Source organism: Phyllobates terribilis, unplaced genomic scaffold, assembly GCF_046119375.1.
Source record: "Phyllobates terribilis strain yellow unplaced genomic scaffold, ASM4611937v1 Scaffold_2__4_contigs__length_985480577, whole genome shotgun sequence".
Lineage (NCBI taxonomy): Eukaryota > Metazoa > Chordata > Amphibia > Anura > Dendrobatidae > Phyllobates > Phyllobates terribilis.
The window spans coordinates 911240514-911259342 of NW_027362762.1; the positions used below are offsets into that span (position 1 = coordinate 911240514).

At 46.0% G+C, this 18829-nt stretch overlaps 1 long non-coding RNA gene across 2 annotated transcripts in view; it reads left to right on the forward strand.

Annotated features, from left to right (window-relative positions):
• The window catches only part of LOC141253056 (uncharacterized), a 152355-nt gene that overhangs the window by 87969 nt on the left and 45557 nt on the right, over positions 1 to 18829 (forward strand). The window contains exon 3 of one of the 2 annotated variants that reach the window (XR_012314210.1): positions 18351 to 18545. The exons of the other annotated variant lie outside the window; for it this stretch is intronic. This is a non-coding gene — a long non-coding RNA (uncharacterized lncRNA). The remainder of the gene's footprint in view (positions 1 to 18350; positions 18546 to 18829) is intronic. 2 annotated transcript variants of the gene reach the window in all.

The window sequence follows — 18829 nt, forward strand, 5'->3', positions numbered from 1 at the left end:
TTTGCAGAAATTATTCCTACCATAGAAAGGGATGCACGCATGCAGGAGTATCAGCAGAGACTGTTGCAGAATCTTACATGTGCTTTTCCACAAAATACCAGTGGTGCACGTAGTGAATCTCACAGTTCCAACTTGCCAACCGTGGGACCGTCAAGTGTTCAGCACTCAAACCGTAACAGAACCAAAGTATCTGCTGGTAACATCAATTTTGCGGAATCATTTCACCACTTTTTTAGCCCATCCTTTGCAAGGCCACAGGAGACAAGAAGTCTGACACATAGTCAACGCCTAGAGACGATGGTACAGGAGTATCTCCAAGTAAACATTGAAGCCACGACTGTGTCACTGGACCCTTGCTCTTTTTGGGCTTCCAATCTGGATAAATGGCCGGAGCTAGCCACTTACGCCTTGGAGATCTTGTCATGCCCCGCAGCCAGCGTTCTGTCTGAACGTGTGTTCAGCGCTGCTGGTGGTGTGCTGACAGATAAGCGCACGCGGCTCTCCACTGATAATGTAGACAGACTCACGTTCATAAAGATGAACAAATCATGGATCCGAAACGACTTTTCTACCCCTGTGTCATCCTGGGGAGAGTAAAAGCTTGATGATTGGTTAAAATCACCCTACCAAACGTTTTAAGCTTTCAAATTACTAATCATGTTTATCTGTATCTTGACTGGAAAATAATTTGGGCTTTGTAGCAGTGTGCAGCACTGATCCTATTAGGCCATCTATAATAAGCTCCACCAGATTTAAAATTAAAAATAATTTTTAGCTGCATCTAGCCCGGAAAATAATTTTGGGGCTCCGAGATGCGCAAGACACATAAGTGCCTTCTTGCTGCACTACCTGCAGCATGACCCTCATATTGTCAGAATTCGAAGTAATCATGACTACTGGGTTGCCACACTCTTAGATCCCCCAAACTTTTCGATCAACCTTTTCATTTTAATAAAGACCAAAAAAATGGTCATTTTTGAAATTATAAGCATTAGCAGGTTGTTAGAAACTGAAATCAAACAGTTTTCAACTCAAAACATTATTCTAGGTGATGTTACATTTTCACATAGGACCCCTTGTTCGAAAGGAGCTTCTGAACTCTCTCGTCCATTGAATTTGTCAGGTTTTGGATGGTTTCTGCTTCAATTGTTTTGCATGAGGACAGAATACCCTCCCAGAGCTGTTGCTTAGATGTGAACTGCCTCCCGCCATCATAGACACTCCTTTTAATGATGCTCCAAAGGTTCTGAATGGGGTAGAGGTCAGGGGAGCATGGGGGTCACACCATAAGTTTGTCCCCTTTTATGCCCATATCAGCCAGAGATGCAGATGTTTTATGTGCAGCATGAGATGGTGCATTATCATGCAGAAAAATTATCTTGCTGTGAAATACACGGTTCTTCTTCTTGAACCATGGCAGGAAGTGCTGTTTGAGAAAATCCACATACATTATGGAGTTCATCTTTAGCGCCTTCAGGGATCCTAAAGGGGCCGACAAGCTCTCTCCCCATGATTCCAGCCCAAAACATTACTCCACCTCCTCCTTGTTGGCGCTGTAGCCGTGTTTGCGTGGGGTGTCCATCAACCAGCCATCCTCCACTCCATCCATCTGGACCATCGAGCGCTGCACGGCACTCATCCGTGAACAAAACAGTTTTGAAATCAGTCTTCATGTAATGTTTGGCCCACTGGAGACGTTTCTGCTTGTGTGAAGTGGATAGAGGAGGTCGACAGGATGGCGTATGCACAGCTGCAAACCTCTGAAGGACCCTGCATCTTGTTGTTCGGGGGACGTTGGAGGCACAAGCAGCTTCAAAAACTTGTCTGCTGCTATGACAAGGCTTTTTTGCCGCTGCTCTTTCAACCTGACGTAATTGCCTGTAGGAAAGAGTCCTCAATTTGCCCTTATCAGCACGCACACGTGTGTACTGTGAATCAGCTACATACTTCTTGATTGCCAAGACACTTCATCCTGATCATCGCACAATGTTGATTGTAGTCATGCCTTGACCTAAACACTCCACAACTTGTTGCTTCTCAGCAGCCGACACATCCTTTTTCTTTCCCATTTTGGCAGAAAATGTAGGCTGCTTAATAATGTGAGAGAGCCTTCTTAAGTAGTCTTGCCTTTCATTGGACACACCTGCCAAACTAATTAGCACAGGTGTCTGCAATTGCTTACAGTGATATAAAGAGCCCTGACACACATCACCATCAATGAGTTTAACTGACAAACAAACAAATTCTTCCCTTATCACTCCTAAACACTTTTTGCATAATAATTTGGAACGCGGTGTACATGTGCTTTTCCACAAAACACCAGCGGTTCACGTAGTGAATCTTACAGTTCTAACTTGCCAACCGTGGTCTGTATGGAATTGTTCAATAAAGGGCCCAAAATTAAGATAACATAGATGGGAGAGGTCTCTATGAATAGGAATTCCTAAGTATTTGATACCCTGTGAAGGCCAGGCAAAGGGAAAGTTGGACTGGATGGAATCGTATATGGATTTTGGGAGGGAGACATCGAGGGCCTCAGACTTCGCTGCATTGATTTTAAAATTTTACCATGTAACAAAGTGATCTATTTCAGCCATAACAGCATGGATGGATATATGTGATTGAGTGATATATACTAGGACATCATCAGCAAATAGAGAGCACTTGTACTCGGTGCCTCCCACCTCAATCCACCTAATATTGGGGTTATGGCGAATTGATGAGAGCAGGTGCTCCGTCACTAGGATGTATAAGAGAGGGGACAGAGGACATCCCTGCCTTGTCCCATTGGTGATTGTGAAAGGTGATGAAAATGTTCTGACGCACCCCCTGGGCCTTGGGACACCCGGAGCCGGACCCTTTTTGGTGGATGCTGGTGGTTGTAGTCTTCGTGGCGGCAACCCGGTTCCGTGGCTCAGGGCGATCAAACCAGTGGCGGAACTATTTATGTGGTTTTGATGTTTAAATGTCCGACTACGCCACCCATGGATTGCGGTCAGAGTGAACCGCCGCTACAGGGCAGACCGCTGAGGCTGGTGTTGTGGGTGCAGCAGAGCGTAGCATAACTCCCCACGGGAGGAGTATAGCCTCAGGGCAGTGTATGCGGAGGATGGGGGTGATGGTGCAGGGCAGCAGCAGTAACGACACGGAGTCAGTGATGCAGTCCAGGGCCTTTACTCACAGTTCTTATTATCCAGACCACGTCTGCAGGTAACGGCTGCCACGTCGTACTGTGCTCACCAGGTGAGGGGCTCAGACAACTCCCAGATAACTTTGGAGCACTTCACAGGACCCCCTTTGTGTGTCCTTTGTCTGGCCTTTCTTACCAACACTTCTGTCCGGCTGCCTCGGGCCTCCTCTTGGTAAACTTGGCGCCAGTTTCCCTGACCCTATGTGGTGCCTTCCTAGCGGGTGTAGCGAGGGGCTGCGCCACATAAAATGTCAGAGCCTCCAGTTTCTAGCTGAGGGTCGTTTCCTGCCTCCACTAGTTCGGGGACCGGTCTCCCCCTTTGGCCTGACCCCTCCACGCAGGTGGATTCGGGCGTGCGGTGGTGACTCGCCCGTCCCCACCCCTGGGATCCCTTCATTCCTCGTTCCTGGAGCCTTCTCCGCTCCTCTTCCTTCCTTCTCCCTCTTCCAGGCCTGGGCCTCTGTTACTAGGCCCGCCTCCGGAGCAGAGCTCATGCAGAGCCCCTGCTCCCTGCCACTTCTGCTCAGACCTCTCTGCACTGAACTAAGATGGTGCCCACCTTTTATACTCCCTTCTCAATGCACCCAGGAACTGCTTCCTCCCTGCTCCTGCACTACAGGGTTCCCCTTCCTCAGTGTTCCCTCCCCCCACTCCAGCCAGGGACAGGGACTGTCGTGCCCATCTCAGGGGCATATTGGTCGCCCTGCCCCACGGCAATGTGGTGTAATGCATGCAGGTGTCGGGTCCTGATCCACACTCCATCCTTACCTGAGAGTGAGATATATACTAGGACATCATCAGCAAATGCAGAGCACTTGTACTCGGTGCCTCCCACCTCAATCCACCTAATATTGGGGTTATGGCGAATTGATGAGAGCAGGTGCTCCATCACTAGGATGTATAAGAGAGGGGACAGAGGATATCCCTGCCTTGTCCCATTGGTGATTATGAAAGGTGATGAAAATGTTCCATTTATCTTCTGCCTAGGTGAATTATTGCGATACAGGGCCGTGATTTTGGCTATACAAGGTTCCCCTAGACCCCTACCCCAAGCTTTTTAAGAGAATAATATATGGCGTGCCAGGAGACTCTATGGAATGCTTTCTCAGCATCCAACGAGAGTATCTAATTACAAATTTTTAACTGCATCAAGCCCAGGAAATACTTTGTGCCTAGTAGCAGTGTCTGCTAGTCAGCGGATTATCCCAGCTGTAAAGCAAGCTACACCACCTGTAGTTTGGACACTTAATTTTTTCAAAGGAAATGGTTCGGGTCCCCGGGACACTCAGTGAAGAGCATTGCGGAGGCACTCCAAGGCACGGAGGCTGGGACTGGCAGTAGGACGCCTTGCAGTGGACCGCCAATCTCGATCCTTATAAAAGCTTTTTAACTGCAGCAGCTTTAGTGGACGCTACTAGAGCTTGAATTACCACGGCTGCTGGCATGAGACTTGCCCTCCAATAGATCCTTGTAAAAGGATTTAAAGTGTACTCATTCAAATTAGAGGGACAATTTAAATTAAAAAGCTTAGACCTGCCTCCACCGCAGGGGGGCTCGCTCGACCCACCAGCGGACAGGCACCAGTATTGGGAGAGGGGGGCCGGCCGTCAGGGTCCACCGCAGCTCTGGCACAAACCCGGCAACACGGAGGTCGCATGGGCAGGAACGGACTGGCCGTGTCGGCTTCGCACTTTTTTGGTTTTAGAAGGGCATGACATGCCTATATCTGTGTCTCCCCCTCCTTTTACTCCTCCACCTCTTTTCTTTTCGCATGACTATATGTACTTGTCACTTTTCCATGTGTTGGTTGTGTCTTCTGAGCAGTTTGTCAGCTTTTGGACACCTTTGAAGGTGTTTTCTATGTGTTTCTATGTGTTTTTTTTGGCCTGCCATTGGTTTTAACGGTGTTCGAAGGTGTTCGACGAACAGTTCGACGAACAGTTCGGTGAACATACGGGTGTTTGACGAACCGAACCGAACTCGAACACTTGCGTTATCTGTAATATTTGTCACCAAAAGCTAAGTAGAGGCCAAAAAATCCATAGTTTGAGTACTTCATGCATGAACCGTCACATGGATATGAAGCATAAGTTGCATTGGGAAGCTCACTGTGCTACAATGCGGCCTAGCGGGCCGGGCCAACCACCGTCTGCCCCATCTTGTGCATCCGCGGCCTCTTCATCCTCTGTGACTGTGGGGACAGCAGTCACACATGTTTTTGGATGCAGACCTGCCACCTCTTTACCCACAACAGCCAGTGTGATTGGCAGGTCATCATTTCATTTGGAAGTGAAAACACCAGCTGGTGTTGAGCACTCTCCGACATCGAGAGCACCAACTTTGGATCAAGGCTACTTAACTTTTCCGCCTGCATCTTCCTCACAGACCGGCAAGTTTGCCGGAGAAACCCTACTCAACCCCGTCTAAGCACAACAGCCAGCCCTCGGTCCCTCAGATGTGGACAAGTAAAAGACCATTTCCTCCTAGCCATGACAAAGCTAAGAGGTTGAATATCACCATCTGCAAGCTCTTGGCTACAGAATTGCTGCCTTTCCGCCTGGTGGACACAGATGATTTTCGAGACCTTATGTACTTCGCAGTGCCCCAGTACCAGATGCACAGTCGGCACTACTTCTCAAAGAAAGGTGTGCCTGCGCTCCACCAGCATGTCGCACACAACATCACCGGTTCTTTGAGAAACTCTGTGTGTGACAGGGTCCATTTAACCACAGACACTTGGTGAGTAGGCATGGACAGGGGCGTTACATGTCGCTGACTGGGCACTGGCTAACTATGGTGACAGCAGGACAAGGGGCTGCTGTCCAAGTCTTGCCGTCCCCACGAGTTGAATGTCAATCCTCTTTATCTCGAAGTTCCTCCACTGTTTCTGCCTCCTCAACCTCCTCTCGGTTCTCCACCTGTACCCAAAGCCTGTCTGGTAATGCCACCCACTTTCTAACTGCGCAGAAGGAATCCTGGACACCTCCTTACTATGCTGGCAGCAGGGCTCAATGGCATCAGGCAGTGTTTACTTTGTAATGTCTGGGAAATATGAGTCACACAGCTGAGAAATTGTGGTCAGCTCTTTAGACCCAGTTTCATGAATGGTTGTCTCCACTGGACATGCAACAAGGGAAGGCCGTGTGCGACAATGCGGCAAACCTGGGTGTGGCCCTAAGCCAGGGCAATGTCACACACGTACCTTGTATGGCTCACGTGTTGAACCTGGTTATCCAGCAATTTTTAGCCCACTATCCCGGACTAGATGGCCTTCTGCAGAGGGCATAGTCACTGTGTGCTCACTTCCGCAGTTCGCATCCCGCAGCTCAACGACTTACATCTCTACAGAAGTCGTTGGGCCTGCCAGTTCACCGGCTGAAATGCGATGTGCCGACATGGTGGAATTCAACTCTGCACATATTGCAGCGACTGTGGCAGCACCGACAAGCCCTGGCGCAATACATTCTGACGTATAGCCTGAGCCAACAAGATCCAGAGGTGGGGCAAATCACGCTGCAGGAGTGGTCTTAGATCAGGGACCTATAAAGTTGACGCGCCCCCTGGGCCGTGGGGTACCTGGAGCCGGGCCGGTAGACGCTGGGGGTTGTAGTCACTGTGGCGTTGACCCGGTCCGTGACCCAGGGCGGTCAATCCCAGGGTAATTTGTATATATGGGTTTTATAATGTCTGACTACGCCACCTGTGGAGTGCGGCCAAAGGGGCCGGAGCTGCGGAAGAGTCCTCTGAAGCTGGTGGTTTTGCAGCAATGGTATTATTACTCCCCACAGGAAGAGTGTAGCTTCAGTACAGTGTGGGTGGATGATGGTGGTTGTAGTGCAGGGAGTCAGTAATGAACACAGAGTCCGTGTGATGCAGTCCCAAGATCTTTGCTCATAGTTGTTGCAGTCCAGATTACAGGTACCAGAGCAATCTCCCCCATCGTGCTGTGCATACTCAGTTAGGGGCTCAGTCCACCCCCAGATAGCTCTGGAGTACTTAGCAGGACCCCATTGTGTGTATCCTTTCTCTGGCCTTCTCCCTGCACCTCACACCCAGTGACACTTCTATCCGGTATCCTCGGGCCTTGGCGGGCGACGTGTGTTCCGTCCCCTGGGTCCTATCTGGCTACCTTCTTAGTGATACTGGTGTGGACTTTGGCCTGCAGTTCATGAAATGCTGCAGCCTCCGGTTTCTACTTGAGCCTTGCTGTTTCTCCGCTAGTTGACGGACCGGTTCCCCTTATCTGGCCTGACCCCTCTACCTCCTGGTAGCAGCGGGGGTTCTGGTGGCCTTCTGCACGGCCCGTACCCCTAGGTCCCCTTCGGTTCCTGGAGCCTTCCTGCTCCCACTCCTCTCTTCTCTCCTTCAGTCCTGGGCTTCCCAGGCTAGGCCCGCCTCCGGAGCAGAGCTCATGCAGAACCTCTGCTCCTGTCACTTCTCCTCCTCTGACTGGCTTGCTCTTTCTAAGATGGCTTCCTATTTATACTGTTAGAACCTTGCTCTTAGGTTTTTTCCTTTGCTGGTCACATGACCTTGTTGGCCTATTTAATCCTGCTCCGCCCTTCTGGCTTTGCTGGACTTCATTGTATAACTACTTTCTAGCTAGCCTGTGCTCTGTATCCAACTCTGTTAGTTTGCTTGGTCTGCGGACCTCTATGTTCTATATGTTTTGTTTGTTCGTCTGTCTGCTACTATTTCTGTTAGGAGGTGTCCATTTTCCTCCCAGTCCTTAGTACTTGTAGGGATTCCATCCCCACATCTATAGGTCTCCGTACAGACTAGCTTAGGACTTTAGCAGGTCTGATCGCAGGATCAGGTCCCCTGTTACATCGTAGGGATTCAGCTGAGTTATATCGTAGGGACAGATCTCCTCTCTTTCCTTAGCTCTGGTAGCAGAACATAACAGTAAGTCCAGCCAGCAAATTCTCTAAGGAAAGATTTTTCTGTTCCATCATGGTGTCGGTTCAGGATTTGGCTCATCGCCTGCAGGGACTCTCACTGGAGGTGGCCGAGCTCCGTCAGCACGTGAGTAACTGTCCTGGAGCACATTTCTTGGAGCCTAAGGTATGTTTGCCGGATTAATTTTTTGGTGAACACCGAGAATTTTTTTCATTTAAAAATGCTTGCTTATTATATTTTCGTTTGAGATCCAAGTCCTCTGGGGATGAATCCCAGCGCATAGGGTTCATAATGTCACTTTTGCGCAAAGAGCCTCAGGAGTGGGCCTTTTCTTTGCAAACTAGTGATACATGCTTCAGATCAGTGGATAGTTTTTTTTCTGCTTTGGGGCTATTATATGATGATCCTGACTGTGTCGCATCAGCTGAGACTGAGTTAAGACGTTTGAGACAGGGATCAGGTAATGTGGAAAAATATTGTACTCATTTCCGTCGATGGTCTACTCAAACAGGGTGGAACGATTCTGCTCTGAAAAGTCTATTTCTTGCTGGGCTTAATGAAAGGGTTAAAGACCTGCTAATTGCTTATCCTACACCTGAAGATTTGCAACAGGCTATGCAATTAGCTATACGGGTGGATAGAAGACTGCGTGCAAGGGTTAATGAGAGCAAATCCTCTGCTATGTCAGTTTTTGGTTATGAGAATGTGTGTACTAACAGTGGTGAACCGATGGAGATTGGATCGGTGGCACCTCACTCTCAAGAAAAAGACCGTAGACTTTTTGAAGGCTTGTGTTTCTATTGCGGAAAATCTGGTCATTTGATTAAAGGCTGTGAGCTTCGTATGAAGAAAGAAAAAAAAATGGTCAGTCATGCCCGTATTGCCTGTTTAAATTCCAAGGGTGTATTTTTAGCTGCTTCCACGATTGCTCAGGAAAAATTAATGGAATTTCGGGTGTTTGTCGATTGTGGGTCTACTCTGAATGTAATTGATGGGGGATTCTTGGAAAGACTCAATTTAAAACCCGAACCTTTATCATCCGCCATTGCTGTGGTTTCTGTGGATGGTTCCCCTTTGAAGAATATTACTCTCAAGGTCTGTGAATTTCCTCTCACTATTAATGGTGTTCACCATGAGAAATTGGATTTGGTAGTGTTGAATAACTTGCCTTCTCCAGTAATATTGGGATTGCCCTGGTTAAAATTTCACAATCCTGTACTGGATTGGTCTACCAGTGAAATTAAATCCTGGAGCCATAAATGTTATGACAAGTGTTGTAACGGGCGTATTGCAGCTTTGGATAGGGGAGAATTGCCTGTTCCTATTCAGGATTTTTGGAGAGTTTTTTCTGAGAAGGAATCGCAGGTTTTGCCTCCCCATAGAGACTATGATTGTTCTATTGAATTTGTCCCTGGAGCGACTCTTCCTAAAAGTCGTTTATTTAACCTTACTATTCCTGAGAGGAAGGCTTTGGAGGAATACATACAGACAAGTTTGGCCGCCGGTCACATTAGGCCTTCTAAGTCTCCTGTGGCGGTTGGATTTTTTTTTGTAAAAAAAAAAGGACGACGGTTTACGTCCTTGTCTGGATTTTCGTGAGATTAACAAAATTACTGTACTCAATCCTTACCCACTGCCATTGATTCCTGATTTATTTAACCAGTTAATGGGGGCCAAGTGGTTCTCTAAAATTGACCTTAAGGGGGAATACAATCTGTTGCGCATGAAGGAGGGTGACGAATGGAAGACTGCTTTTAACACTCCTGTGGGTCATTTTGAGAATCTGGTGATGCCTTTTGGTCTTACTAATGCTCCTGCATTTTTTCAGAATCTTATTAATGACATCCTTAGACCTTTGATCGGCAAAAATGTGGTTGTGTATTTGGATGACATTTTGATTTATTCGCCGGATCTGGAGTCTCATTGGCGGAGCGTACGTGAGGTATTACAGTTGTTAATGGACAATTCGCTTTTTGCTAAGCTGGAGAAATGTGAGTTCGCTGTACAGAGAATTAGTTTTTTGGGTTACATTATCTCCAGCGAAGGTTTTGAGATGGACCCGGTTAAAGTTCAAGCTGTACAGGAATGGCCTAGGCCTATTGGTTTGAAATCGATACAGAGGTTTTTAGGTTTCGCCAATTATTACAGAAAATTCATAAAAATTTTTTCTAGTATTGTCAAACCTCTGACCGATCTCACCAGGAAAGGTGCTGATGCGGTTCAGTGGTCTTCTGAGGCTATTGAAGCTTTTGTGTATCTCAAGGAGAGGTTCACCTCTGCTCCCATCCTTATGCAGCCTGATGTGACTAAGCCGTTTTTGGTTGAGGTTGATGCTTCCTCTGTGGGGGTTGGCGCAGTATTGTCTCAGGATAACGGGGATGGATTACATCCCTGTGCCTTTTTTTCAAAAAAATTTTCGGAGACTGAACTGAATTACGATATTGGTAATCGGGAATTATTGGCTATTAAACTCGCATTTGAACACTGGCGCCACTTCTTGGAAGGTGCGGAATTTCCCGTTCAGGTTCTTACGGATCATAAAAATCTGATATATCTTGATGCTGCCAAGCGCCTGAATGCCCGTCAGGCTAGGTGGGCACTGTTTTTCTCGCGGTTTAATTTCTCCGTTACTTACATCCCTGGTACTAAGAATGTTAAGGCGGATGCCTTGTCTCGCAGTTTTTCTCCCATAGTCGGTGCTGAGAAAGAGGAGAACATTTTACAAGAAGGTGTTGTGATAGCTGCTTTGGACTCCGTTTTGGAAGATGAGATTCTTAAAGCACAGGAGAATGCCCCATCTAACACTCCTCATGGGAGGTTGTTTCTGCCTGGGACCTTTAGGAGAGATTTGTTTGTTGAGTGTCACGAATCTCGGTTGGCAGGTCATCCCGGAATCTCTGAGACCAAGAGACTGATGGGTCGCAGTTTTTGGTGGCCTGGATGGCAGATGGAAGTCATTAAGTGGGTGCGTCAATGTACTATATGTGCTAGATCTAAGTCCTCACATACTCCTGCTGCGGGGTTGCTTTGTCCTTTTGGAGGTTCCCAGTGCTCCTTGGACACATTTGGCTATGGACTTTATAACTGACCTTCCCCCCTCTGAGGGTTTTACTGTCATCTGGGTGGTCGTGGACCGTTTTAGCAAGATGTGTCACTTGGTTCCCTTCGTCAAACTGCCCTGCGCTAAAACTCTCGCTAAGGCCTTTGTCAAGGAAATTGTCAGACTTCATGGCGTTCCTACTGACATTGTTTCTGATAGGGGTCCTCAGTTCGTGGCTCGTTTTTGGCGTGCCTTTTGTGACAGGTTGGGAGTTCATTTATCGTTCTCGTCCGGATATCATCCTGAATCTAATGGCCAGACAGAAAGGAAAAACCAGGATGTTGAGCAGTTCTTGCGTTGTTTTGTGGCAGACAATCAAGAGGGGTGGTCTGAGTTTCTGCCACTTGCTGAATTTGCTCTGAACAATCATACATCTTCTTCTGCTGGTTGTTCGCCTTTTTTTTGTTGTTCTGGGAGACATCCGTCGTTTGGGTCGTTCTCCAAGTTGGGATCTGCCGTGCCTGAGGAGGAGAATTTTTCCGGTGATTTGGAGAGAGTTTGGACGGATGTGCGTGGTAATCTTCAGGAGGCCAACAGAAAATCTAAAGACTACTTTGATAGGAAACGACAGGAGGTTTTGTTCGCTGTTGGTGACATGGTTTGGTTGTCCTCTAGGAATCTGCGGTTGAGGATTCCTTCTAAGAAATTGGGTCCCAAGTTTGTAGGGCCCTTTAAGGTGCTTCAGGTTGTCAACCAATCTGCTGTTAGGTTGGAGGTTCCTACCTCCTGGAGAATTAATCCGGTATTTCATATCTCTCTGTTAAAAAAAAGCTGTTGTGTCGGATGGTGACGCCTCTGCCTCTGTTCCTCCGGTGGTGGAGGACGGGGAATATGAAATTTCTCGCATCCTTAACTCTAGACGGTATAGAGGTAGTTTGCAGTATCTTGTGGCCTGGAAAGGTTTCGGACCCGAGGATAACTCTTGGGTGAGGTCAGATGATGTTTCCGCGTCCAGACTTATCAGAGCGTTTCACAGGAGATTTCCTGATAAGCCTGGTCCTAGGGGATCCGGAGGATCCTCTTAGAAGGGGGGGTACTGTTAGAACCTTGCTCTTAGGTTTTTTCCTTTGCTGGTCACATGACCTTGTTGGCCTATTTAATCCTGCTCCGCCCTTCTGGCTTTGCTGGACTTCATTGTATAACTACTTTCTAGCTAGCCTGTGCTCTGTATCCAACTCTGTTAGTTTGCTTGGTCTGCGGACCTCTATGTTCTATATGTTTTGTTTGTTCGTCTGTCTGCTACTATTTCTGTTAGGAGGTGTCCATTTTCCACCCAGTCCTTAGTACTTGTAGGGATTCCATCCCCACATCTATAGGTCTCCGTGCAGACTAGCTTAGGACTTTAGCAGGTCTGATCGCAGGATCAGGTCCCCTGTTACATCGTAGGGATTCAGCTGAGTTCTATCGTAGGGACAGATCTCCTCTCTTTCCTTAGCTCTGGTAGCAGAACATAACATATACTCTCCCTGTCGTGTGCTCCCCTAAGCTGCTTTCTCCACCCACACCCACTACATAGGACCCTCCCGCCTGCTAGGGACCTGGGACTGTGCTCTCCCTTAGGAGCAATCTCGCGCTACCCCCACTGCGGGTATGTGTTGGATGCAGGTGTTAGGGTCCCGAGCCATACTATTCCTTACCTGAGGGTGAGATGCCACATCTCTGGGTGAGATGCAGTACCTCTGTGGCGACTGAACCCTTAGGGGCGCGACACACCCTTCTGCACAGTTTTGAAATGGCGACAAAGATGTTTAGTGCTGACGCCGATGCCATTATCAGCATGACTATTCCGGTGATTTACATGCTGGAGCACACGTTAAACAGAATTCAGAGTCAGGGGGTGGGACAAGAGGAGGTGGAGGAAATAGAGGACGAGTCGTATGCGGAAGGGATACCATCTCCAAGGTCCAGACGGTCGGCAGCACCAAGGCGGCAGGCATGGGAGGGTGGGGGAGAGGGATTAACCAGGGCGCATGGTAGCAGCCAAACTGTTGAGGAAGGTGCAGGAGCTGAGGAAGAAGTGAAGGACGAACTGGCGATGGGCATGTAAGGCTCATCAGATGAGGGAGACCTTGATCACATTTCTGTTGTGTGAGGTTGCGGAGAGAGGGAAGAGGAAGGAAGCATGATTCTTAACTCGCCACCAACACAACTTGGTCCTCCTGGATGCGCAAGACACATGAGTGCCTTCATGCTGCACTTACTGCAACATGACCGTTGGATTGTCAGAATTCGAAGAAATCTCGACTGCTGGGTTGCCACCCTCTTAGATCCCCGGTACAAAAGTAAATTTAATTCCTGCCATAGAAAGGGATTCATGCATGCAGGAGTATCAGCAGAGGCTGTTGCAGAATCTTACATGTGCTTTTCCACAAAACACCAGTGGTGCACAGTTCTAACTTGCAAACCGTGGGACTGTCGAGTCTTCATCACTCAAACTGTAACAGTAACACAGTATCTGCTGGTAACAGCAATTTTGTGGAATCGTTTCACCACATTTTTAGACCATCCTTTGCAAGGCCACAAGAGACAAGAAGTCTGACACATAGTCAACGCCTAGAGAGGATGGTACAGGAGTATCTCCAAGTGAACATCGAAGCCATGACTGTGTCACTGGACCCTTGCTCATTTTGGGATTCCAATCTGGAAAAATGTCCGGAGCTCGCCACTCACGCCTTGGAGATCTTGTCATGCCCTGCAGCCAGCGTTCTCTCTGAATGTGTGTTCAGCGCTGCTGGTGGTGTGCTGACAGACGTATTGCATTATTGGCTATGACTACGTCCTGGTGTAATAAGCCTCCACGGGTGGTAACTTTTGATTGAGGGACTAATTCGCTTATGCATAGCGCCCAGAAGAAGGCGATCGCAAATGCAGTAGACAGTAGTGTTTTTTTAAATTGTGATTGTCATGTTAATGGTGTTAGGGATATGATGTGAGAAATCAGTTTTAGTGACACGGGACGGGACGTCTACACTCCTGACTTGGCTGACCCCATTTCCACCCTTTTATGGATTGTCTGATGATGAATCTCTTTGTCACATCTCCCCAATTCAGTAGTTGGAAGTGGAATGCTACTCCGGTCAGACACCGCTGCTCTGACGCCCCTGATATGCCCCTCATCATTAGCTTGTGTAGAAATTCTATGGTGACTTGAAATCTGGCTTGGTCAACCCGTCTGCCTTCTACTAGTCGTGTCCACTCTTCCCATGCCTTACCGTATGCTTGCCACATCAACAGGACAACTGACGCTCTGATTAATGGCATCAACTATTCGCCACTAGATCCCATAGGGAGGGTGGGCAACTGTTGCCCGATGGGTGGGCGTTGGGGAGGATCTCTGTGAAAATCTGCCAATTGAATTATGATAAAGCATTAGCAGCAGCGTTAGACCCCTCAGCATCGTTGCTAGCGCGGCCCCATACATTGTGTTTTAGGCACAGGAATGCTAGCCGGCGTAGTAGGCCTAGCACTAGGAGAGGCGATGATGCCATCTTATTAATGCAGTGCGCTAGGCTGGTGTTTTTTGTTATAAAGCGTATATTTTTGTAAGCCAGACTTACCACTATTGGGCAGAAAAATTATTTTCCGGGCTAGATGCAGCTAAAAATTATTATTCATTTCAAAGCTGGTGGAGCTTGGTATAGATGGCCTAATACAATGAGTAACACACACTGAAACAAGCCCAAATATTTTTTCAGAGCTAGATGCAGATAAAAATTATTTTGAATTTGCAACCTGGTGGAGGTTAGTATAGATGGACTAATAGAACAAGTCCCACACACTGCTACAAGCCCAAATATTATTTCAGAGCTAGATGCAGATAAAAATTATTTTGAATTTGCAACCTGGTGGAGGTTAGTATAGATGGACTAATAGAACAAGTCCCACACACTGCTACAAGACCAAATATTTTTTCAGAGCTAGATGCAGATAAAAATTATTTTGAATTTGCAACCTGGTGGAGCTTAGTACAGATGGACCAATAGAACAAGTCCCACACACTGCTAGAAGCCCAAATATTTTTTCAGAGCTAGATGCAGATAAAAGTTATTTTGAATTTGCAACCTGGTGGAGGTTAGTATAGATAGAACAAGTCCCACACACTGCTACAAGCCCAAATATTTTTTCAGAGCTAGATGCAGATAAAAATTATTTTGAATTTGCAACCTGGTGGAGCTTAGTATAGATGGACTAATAGAACAAGTCCCACACACTGCTACAAGCCCAAATATTATTTCAGAGCTAGATGCAGATAAAAATTATTTTGAATTTGCAACCTGGTGGAGGTTAGTATAGATGGACTAATAGAACAAGTCCCACACACTGCTACAAGACCAAATATTTTTTCAGAACTAGATGCAGATAAAAATTATTTTGAATTTGCAACCTGGTGGAGCTTAGTACAGATGGACCAATAGAACAAGTCCCACACACTGCTAGAAGCCCAAATATTTTTTCAGAGCTAGATGCAGATAAAAGTTATTTTGAATTTGCAACCTGGTGGAGGTTAGTATAGATAGAACAAGTCCCACACACTGCTACAAGCCCAAATATTTTTTCAGAGCTAGATGCAGATAAAAATTATTTTGAATTTGCAACCTGGTGGAGCTTAGTATAGATGGACTAATAGAACAAGTCCCACACACTGCTAGAAGCCCAAATATTTTTTCAGAGCTAGATGCAGAAAAAAATTATATTGAATTTGCCACCTGGTGGAGGTTAGTATAGATGGACTAATAGAACAAGTCCCACACACTGCTACAAGCCCAAATATTTTTTCAGAGCTAGATGCAGATAAAAAATTTTTTGAATTTGCAACCTGGTGGAGGTTAGCATAGATGGACTAATAGAACAAGTCCCACACACTGCTACATGCTCAAATATTTTTTCAGAGCTATATGCAGATAAAAATTATTTTGAATTAGCAACCTGGTGGAGGTTAGTATAGATGGACTAATTGAACAAGTCCCACACACTGCTACAAGCCCAAATATTTTTTCAGAGCTAGATGCAGATAAAAATTATTTTGAATTTGAAACCTGGTGGAGGTTAGTATAGATGGACTAATAGAATAATGCTATGCCCAAAAGGTTTTAGTTGGCTAGGTGCAGGTGGTGTAGCTTGCAACACAGATAGGCTACTCCACTGACTAACACACACTGCAAGAGGCCAAAAAGGATTTGCTTAGCTAGGTTTAGCTCAATGCTGTGAAAAAAACTTGCACAGCACAGGCACTGACCTGCCTGGCAAAAAGTGATAGGAAGTGATGTAACCTAGCCCTCAAAAGGACTGCAATTACAATTAGTCTTTACTCCCAACCTATCTATTTAAGAGCACAGAACTGCCTGATAAAAGATGTAGGAAATGATGTAACCTAGTCCTCAAAAGGACTGCAATCACAACTATTCCCTACTCCCAAGCTATCTGTAGATTTGTGCGAAAATTGGCTTGAAATTAACACTCAAAGTATAGCGCACACAGCAACAGTAGTGCCGTCCAACACGCAGCTGCAGCAGTGAGAAAATGGTGGCTACGTGGAAAATGGCTGGGTCTTATAGGGCAAGGACATGTGACATTCACTGCCAATGACACATGCCCTTGCTTGTATGAAAAAAAGCACTTTGCTCTGTGTGTGCACTGCTGATAGGCTGACAGATTGCACCTCCCCACTGTAAATGCGGGAAAGAGAAAAAAAATGGAGATCTTCATTATCTATGCAGAGATCCATACCCTGCCCCTTCCCCCGCCCCGCTGTACACTCAAACTGCATATTAACATTAATTTTCAGCATTACTGAGAAAAAATCCAGTTATGATTTTGGTGCACGAACATTTATCGAACATAACCTCGAACAGCCGAATTTTTTTCAAGTTGTTCGTGTTCGCCGAACGGCTCGAACACCGCCCAAAACAGCTCGAATTTGAGATTGGCGAACAGTTCGAGTCGAACACCGCTCATCTCTAGTGGTGATTTCACCGTGTTTACACATAAGAAATGGTAGTGATGCGGATTTTTCCGCAATGATAATCTGCAGCAGAAAATGCCGCAGCATATGCAAAGCACATGCAGATTGTCATTGGGCAACATGGCAGACAACTTAACAAGCATTTTAAAGCGTTTTTGCGGCGGAAATGGTGCCGGGGAAACGCATTAAATCCGCATCAGGGGCACGCAGCCTAATTCGATCATTTCTAACCACAACCTGAAATAGTTCTGTAGAAGGGTAAATCCTAAACTTTATGAATATCATCTATCTATCTCAATAGAAAATATAGGTGCAGCACCAACAGAGATAATGCAAAAAATTGGTGCAAAAATGCCTTGCAGGTAAATCTAAACCACAAAATATCCAAAGAAGACTAAGTCCAATAAGCAGTGGTTTATTGACACATCATGTCAGGGCATTGTTTCATTCCAAATGTGCTTGAAAACGTGCCATACTTGGAACAAAACATTACCCTGAAATGATGGGTCAATAAACCACTGCTTATTGGGCTATGGAGTGCTGCCTCTGTGTTATTTGGATATCTATCTATCTATCTATCTATCTATCTATCTATATGTCTATCTATCTATCTATCTATCTAATGTCTATTGTATGTTTAAAGAATTCAGGGTCTGGACAAACTTGTCGACATTTCTTCTGAGCCTTGTAATAACTGTGATTAGTGTTTGTCAAGCAGCAACTTACACCTGTGAAGGAGAACAGGATAAAAGACAGTTTTCACTATCGCTAAGAAAAAGTGCATTTATAGTTTGTTGCTAAGAAGTTTATTCCGTGAATACAGGTGAGACAGTAAGTTGACATATTCCTTCTCTTCCTTTTATGGTTTATTCAGGGTTTTTCTCAAGTTTAGGTTAGATGATGACATTTAGAATAATTCTTGTTTTCGTACATATTTCTGAAAACCTATGTTTGTTTGTCATTTAGAACTCAGTAATGGAAAGTGCACAGCTAAGGATAGCCTTCTGCTTTGTGACAAGTCTATGACCCTTTTAAAGATGTTTCTTATAGAGTTCCATAGAGTTTGGTCCCATAGTACTCTTAATTTCACCTGTTAAAACCACATAGTTAAACATACATTAAAAAGTAATTGAACAGCAATAGTATTTAAAAATGTTTTTTTTTCTCATTGTTTATATGTTGCAACATCAACATAACAGCAAAGCCGTATAGAAATTGTCATCATAGACTTCAGTCCTTGCCACAAATCTTAGACTAGTTGCTGCTAGAATTTGGTGAGAGGCCACCTTCCCAACCAAGCCCGACTGTGCCCACTTTGCCGGAGCAGGGTGAAAATGGAGAACATAAAAATCCGTACAACCTGCTGTCTAGATGTGAATCAGCTCGGGTATGAGGTAAATGACTTGTTAGAAAGCTCACCTACATCATGTTATTTTTTCCTCTGCCTTTTTCCTCTCCCTGATCCTTATTCCCACTCCCCCTTACCTCTACATAGATTTTATGTCACATGTCACCACAGTGAGCTGACAGTCCGCCTTGTTTTGAGCAAGACAGATTGGAGCTGGGTTTTTTTCAGAATGGGTGGAAGTTCAGGAGGCATAATGAAGGGAAGAAGTGCCTGATAAGTGGGGAGGGGATCTGTTTTTTCTGTTAACATATTATAGCAATGTTTATCATA